This window comes from Saccostrea cucullata, unplaced genomic scaffold (genome assembly GCF_032062105.1).
Source record: "Saccostrea cucullata isolate Sc308-1 unplaced genomic scaffold, CSIRO_AGI_Scuc_v1 ctg4080, whole genome shotgun sequence".
In the NCBI taxonomy this organism is placed as follows: Eukaryota; Metazoa; Mollusca; class Bivalvia; order Ostreida; family Ostreidae; genus Saccostrea; species Saccostrea cuccullata.
Window position 1 is genome coordinate 42,204 of NW_026931503.1, and position 6,285 is coordinate 48,488.

Consider the following 6,285-nt stretch of genomic DNA (forward strand, 5'->3'; position numbering starts at 1 on the left):
CTTGCAATGAGAAATCATACCTTGAGATTCAAAATAATTATTTAGATATCTTCACTTAATTTTAAATTGTTTTATGGATTATAAATTAAAAAAAAAACTTGTACTGACAGCTCATTTCAGCTATTGGACTAGTACTTTTATTGTCCCTCAATGTAATTTAAAAGATTCTATTATGAGACATTCTTACTAATTTCTTTCTTCCTATTTTTTTTTTACTGTTTGTCATGTAAGCATTTCAAAATTTTGACTTTTTCATAACAATCAGACCATATTTTAATACTGTTGAAACAAAGCATCCTTAAGTAGATTTCAATGAAATGGGACCATATCTAAGAATGGAAAATAAAATGAAATTTATTTTCTTTAACTCCCATGTTAATTACGGCTGGACTACAAAATGTTGAAATTGGTATGTTAGCTTTTATAACATAGTATGTATGATGTTTAAGTTTGTAAAACATGGTCCCATGGAAGATGTAATGGATATTAGGAGAAGATAATTGTCAAAGAATTATCTTGGAACATACTTATGTAATAAAAAAAAATGACCAAAAGACTAACCATTGAAGACGGATCATAGGAGGAAGATAAACGATATATTCAATGTCATAAGAAATCAGTTTTTAATTTTATGCAAAGACAGGTGTCATGGAGGAGTGAGCATCCCCTTCTGACCGGGGGTACTCACTCCTCCATGGTATCTGATCTCACCTCTGATATTTTGGAGGTCCTTATTTGCTCTGTTCCTATTTTTTATTGTTCTATAGACCTTTGATTTTGAATACTGTAAGTTCGTTATGTCCAAATGATTTAAATAAAAAGGTTATGGCATGAACATCATGTAGGCCACTTTTTCCTGTGAAAAATATATTTTCTTCTATCAAGGTCGACTTTTCTTTTAATGATTTATCTTGTAAAAGTGAACCGCTAGACTAGTACTACTCAATGAAATGTATCTTCTGTTAGAGCTAAATATCATGTTCTAACCAAGTTTTATACATTATATATTCTTGTTTTATTAATTCTTGCATGATCAATTGCAATATAATGTTTGTATTTCGTAATGAGTTATATTTATTACATTTTTACCCGAGAAATACTGTAATGTATTCATTGAATAAAAATGATACCCTGTCACAGTGTGAAATGATATCAAAATGATATCCTGTCACACTGTGACGAATATCAGAAGTGCGGGAAAACTCTTGATTTCCCTTCCCATAACAAAGATTGTAAAAAAAAAAATCTTCCTTGACCTAATATAAGGTAGATAGAAGGAAATCAATCATTCTGACAGCGAATAAAACTGTCAGAATTACCAAAATATGTTGCCAAATCCATGTTTACATTGTTTCCACATCACAAAGCTATGACGTCTCAACCGCTCAACTATGACGTCATGTAGCCTATGACAGTATAACAAAAAGACAGAGGCAAAGGAAAATTCAAAGATTTGTTTTTAATGTAATAAACAGAAAATTCAATGTTTTGTAGAACTATGAATATGGAATTTATTTCACTCGTGAGACAGGATTTACTTCACGACTCGAGAGCAGGCGCTCTAACCACTGCTCTACGCGGACGACTGTACAGTAAGGAAGATATGGAGATAACGAATAGTATTCAAAATCCATTAAACAATACAAAACAACAGAAAAGCCAACAAGGAACCCCAAAGCATCAAAGGTTGGATTAGGTGCCAGGGAGGAGTGATCATTCCATGCCGTCCGGTCACACCGGTCGTGTGCTCCTTGTCATAATCAGGAAATAACAGAAAAAATCCGACGTAAATTCAGTGTATAAAAAATGGACTAACAATAAGTATTAAAAACGTCAGTCAGTATTTAAATCAATGATAAATCGTATTTGCTGACAAGGTCACTGTATCGACCATAGAACTTACGAAGTGATGATTTTAAACGAGGCTGCTGATATTCTTGTTTCGTCAACTGTCGTGTCAATAATAATAATAAACAAGAATCCCTAGAAATGCATGGTGGGATCAGGTACCAAGGATGAAAAATACTTAAAAATGCTTAATTCCCAACATGCTTCTTGAAATTCCTGTAGCATGAATTTATATGTGCAGTCACTTGCCTTGGTTTAAAAACAAGTAAAAGGGAAAAGAAAGTCAATCTAAAATGGTACCAGGTGATTCCCATGATGACGACTTGAATGAACAAGAGGCCCATGGGCCACATCGCTCACCTGAGTAACTTGGGTGATGCAGATCTTTTTAAAAGATTTGTTCTATATATATTTCTATGTAAAACTTGGATTCCCCATTGTGGCCCCGCCCTATGCCCGAGGGTCATGATTTTAACAATTTAATATCTACACTACTCAAGGATGCTTCCACATAAGTTTCAGCTTTCCTGGCCTAGTGGTTCTTGAAAAGAAGATTTTAAAAGATTTGTTCAATAAATCTCTATGTAAAACTTGGATTCCCTATTGTGGCCCCGCCCTATCCCCGGGGGTCATGATTTTAACAATTTTATATGTACACTACCAAAGGATGCTCCCACATCAGTTTCAGCTTTCCTGGCCAAGTGGTTCTTGAGAAGAAGATTTTCAAAGATTTGTTCTATATATTTCTATGTAAAACTTGGATTCCCTATTGTGGCCCCGCCCTACCCCCGGGGGTCATGATTTTTACAATTTAATATCTACACTACCCAAGGATGCTTCCACATAAGTTTCAGCTTTCCTGGCCCAGTGGTTCTTGAGAAGAAGATTTTTAAAAGATTTGTTCTATATATTTCTATGTAAAACTTGGATTCCCTATTGTGGCCCCGCCCTACCCCCGGGGGTCATGATTTTAACAATTTAATATCTACACTACCCAAGAATGCTTCCACTTAAGTTTCAGCTTTCCTGGCCAAGTGGTTCTTGAGAAGAAGATTTTTAAAAGATTTGTTCTATATATTTCTATGTAAAACTTGGATTCCCTATTGTTGCCCCGCCCTACCCCCGGGGGTCATGATTTTTACAAATTAATATCTACACTACCCAAGGATGCTTCCACATAAGTTTCAGCTTTCCTGGCCTAATGGTTCTTGAGATGAAGATTTTTAAAAGATTTGTTCTATATATTTCTATGTAAAACTTGGATTTCCTATTGTGGCCCCGCCCTGCCCCCGGGGGTCATGATTTTAACAATTTAATATCTACACTACCCAAGGATGCTGCCGTATAAATTTCAGCTTTTGAGGCCCAGTAGTTCTTGAGAAGAAGATTTTTAAAGATTTGTTCTATATATTTCTATGTAAAATTTGGATTTCCCATTGTGGCACCACACTGCCCCCGGGGGTCATGATTTTAACAATTTAATATCTACACTACCCAAGGATGCTCCCACATAAGTTTCAGCTTCCCTGGCCCAGTGGTTCTTGAGGAGAAGATTTTTAAAGATTTATTCTATATATTTCTATGTAAAACTTGGATTCACTATTGTGGCCCCGCCCTACCCCCGGGGGTCATGATTTTTACAAATTAATATCTACACTACCCAAGGATGCTTCCATATAAGTTTCAGTTTTCCTGGCCCAGTAGTTCTTGAGAAGAAGATTTTTAAAGATTTGTTCTATATATTTCTATGTAAAAATTGGATTCCCTATTGTGGCCCCGCCCTACCCCCGGGGGTCATGATTTTAACAATTTAATATTTACACTACCCCAGGATGTTTCCACATAAATTTCAGCTTTTCTGGCCCAGTGGTTCTTGAGAAGAAGATTTTTTAATGACCCAACCCTATTTTCGTATTTTCTTGATTATCTCCCCTTGGAAGGGGTCTTGGCCCTTGATTTTAACAATTTAAATTCCCCTTCACCCAAGGATGCTTTGTACCAAGTTTGGTTAAAATTGGCCCAGTGGTTCTTGAGAAGAAGTTGAAAATGTGAAAAGTTTACAGACGGACGGACGGACGGGCCGGACAGACGGACGACGGACACCGGGTGATCAGAAAAGCTCACTTGAGCTTTCAGCTCAGGTGAACCAAAAAGGTTTACTTATTGATCATGCAAGGCACATGTGTTCGCGATCACAGCTATATTTTCATAATTTAGAGGCATAATATAGGTTTGCAAGGAAGGATGCAAGATGCACACGTCTTTGCAAATTCAATTATATTAGGAGACTGGTGATATAGTGTGGTTCCTTGTTTTCAGAGTTGTTAAACCCATTTGTGGAAAGAAGTTGCTAGCGTTTTCTTTAAAGACTTAAAAGCAGTACCCTTATAAAAGTCAATTTACTTTCAGCTATCCTTGAAGTACAGGAAATATGATCATAAAAAATCCAGTTTTTTATGTTTTGCTTTCAGCCACCATGTTAACAGACTGATATTATACAGACAACAATACATTAAAAACCAAAACAATACTTAAATGGAGATTAATGGAATTAACTAAATACAATTTACACACATGAACTGATAATTAGCGACAACATGTATGCAAAAAATAGTTTGCAATTAGTCCTGACCAGGTGTAAATCTACTCAACTGTGCAGAATTTACATGTGAGCGAATCAGTTCATACGACCAAAATTGCACTTGTGAGTAAATATACATATGATTTAAATATACTGAGGTATGAAAATGATGTCGTATGAATGAGTACATGTAAATATACATATAAGTAAAATATACGTAGGTATGAAAATGATGTCGTATGAATGGGAAATTAGTCATATGGTTTTATTCCATACTTTCGTATAAGCGAGAAATTGTAAGTAACTATTCGAGGGAAAAACGTTGTAGGATTAAAATTCTGCGAGGATATAAACTGATACTAGTAGATTATTATTCTCGTTCTCTACAAAAGCTTTATATATTTATTTATCTATAAGGGGTTTAGGTTGGATGAATTTTTATAAGCAAAATGAATTTACTCTTAAATTTATACTTTGTTTTATTGCATAACATGCACTTCGGCACATGTATAACTGCATTTATTTTTCAAATATTGGAAAATTCCTATCCTGTACCTTTCCAATTCCTCTCTCTGCAAGAAGAGGGATATGGAGATAGCGAACAATATTCAATCTCAAAGTCCATTAAACAATATACAAAATCAGAGCAGAGCAAACACGGACCTCCGGAACATCAGATGTTGGATCAGGTACCATGGAGAATTTAGCATCCCTTGCCGACCCGTCACACCCGCCAAGTCATATGCTTAAACAATCTGTTCTGGGAATTGTATAAACAAAATGACTTAATAAAAATTAGAAACTTAATTACATTTAAAGAATATAAATAGTGCGTTGTTGATGTTTGTAATATTAACAATAACTTTAAGCGGTAAATATACTTTATTCTGTGTAGGATATGCTTAAGGAATGAAGATTATTTCAACTTATATTATACGATATAACATAACTTTGGGCAGTTTACGCTTAATAAAACCGCGAGTTTACCATGCTAAATCTCCGTAGACTTTGAATTTGCCGCCGTGAGTATACATTGATTGACCTCGAGGGTTCGAATAAAAGGAGGAAAGTGAGGAAAATAAATGATCTTTCGATTCGAACTGTGTTGATAGCCAAGGAATTTATATATTTTGAGATATTATGCGAAAAGTGCTTACAGTACCTTGTGGGACAAACTATGGTAGTTAGTGCTCATCGACTATATTTTTGTTCTTAACAAAAGAGTTTTATATATTTACTTATCTATAAGGGGTTAAGGTTGGATGAATTTTCTTGCTTACAATAAGAAATTTATATGTACATGCATTTTTCTCCTTTAGATTAAAAATATGTCAATAAATCTCTTAAAGTATTTTTGGACTACGAGGTATTTAAAGTATTTTAAAACGCTTCAATATTTTTTTTACAGACGCTTGGTGCTTTACACCATTCTTTACTTGATTATGTAACTATACTCTTAACTACCACGCAAATCATGTTAAGAGGGAAATAATATCTTTACATCACTGTTTTGCAATTGGAAAAGGAAAACTAAAAATAATTGCTCAAAACTTTTCCGTTATTTCAACTGTTCAATGATGAATAATTTAAGGGTCCAAGAAAGAAAAAAAAGTTTTCATCTCAAGTATTAATAAATCTTCATGAAGGGATACAACATTGTTTTATTCTGTTTTTATTCAGTCTCCATTTACAATCGGCAACACATCTGAGGCACATCTTAACATAAACTATTTCCTCTTAGTTTTCCTACTACAAGTATAACACTGTTTGGTGTTGAAACAGTTAAACAACCCTATTCCTGTCCATTTCTACGAACGTTGATTGAGGTTTAGCATTTTTTGCCATATCCTGCACAC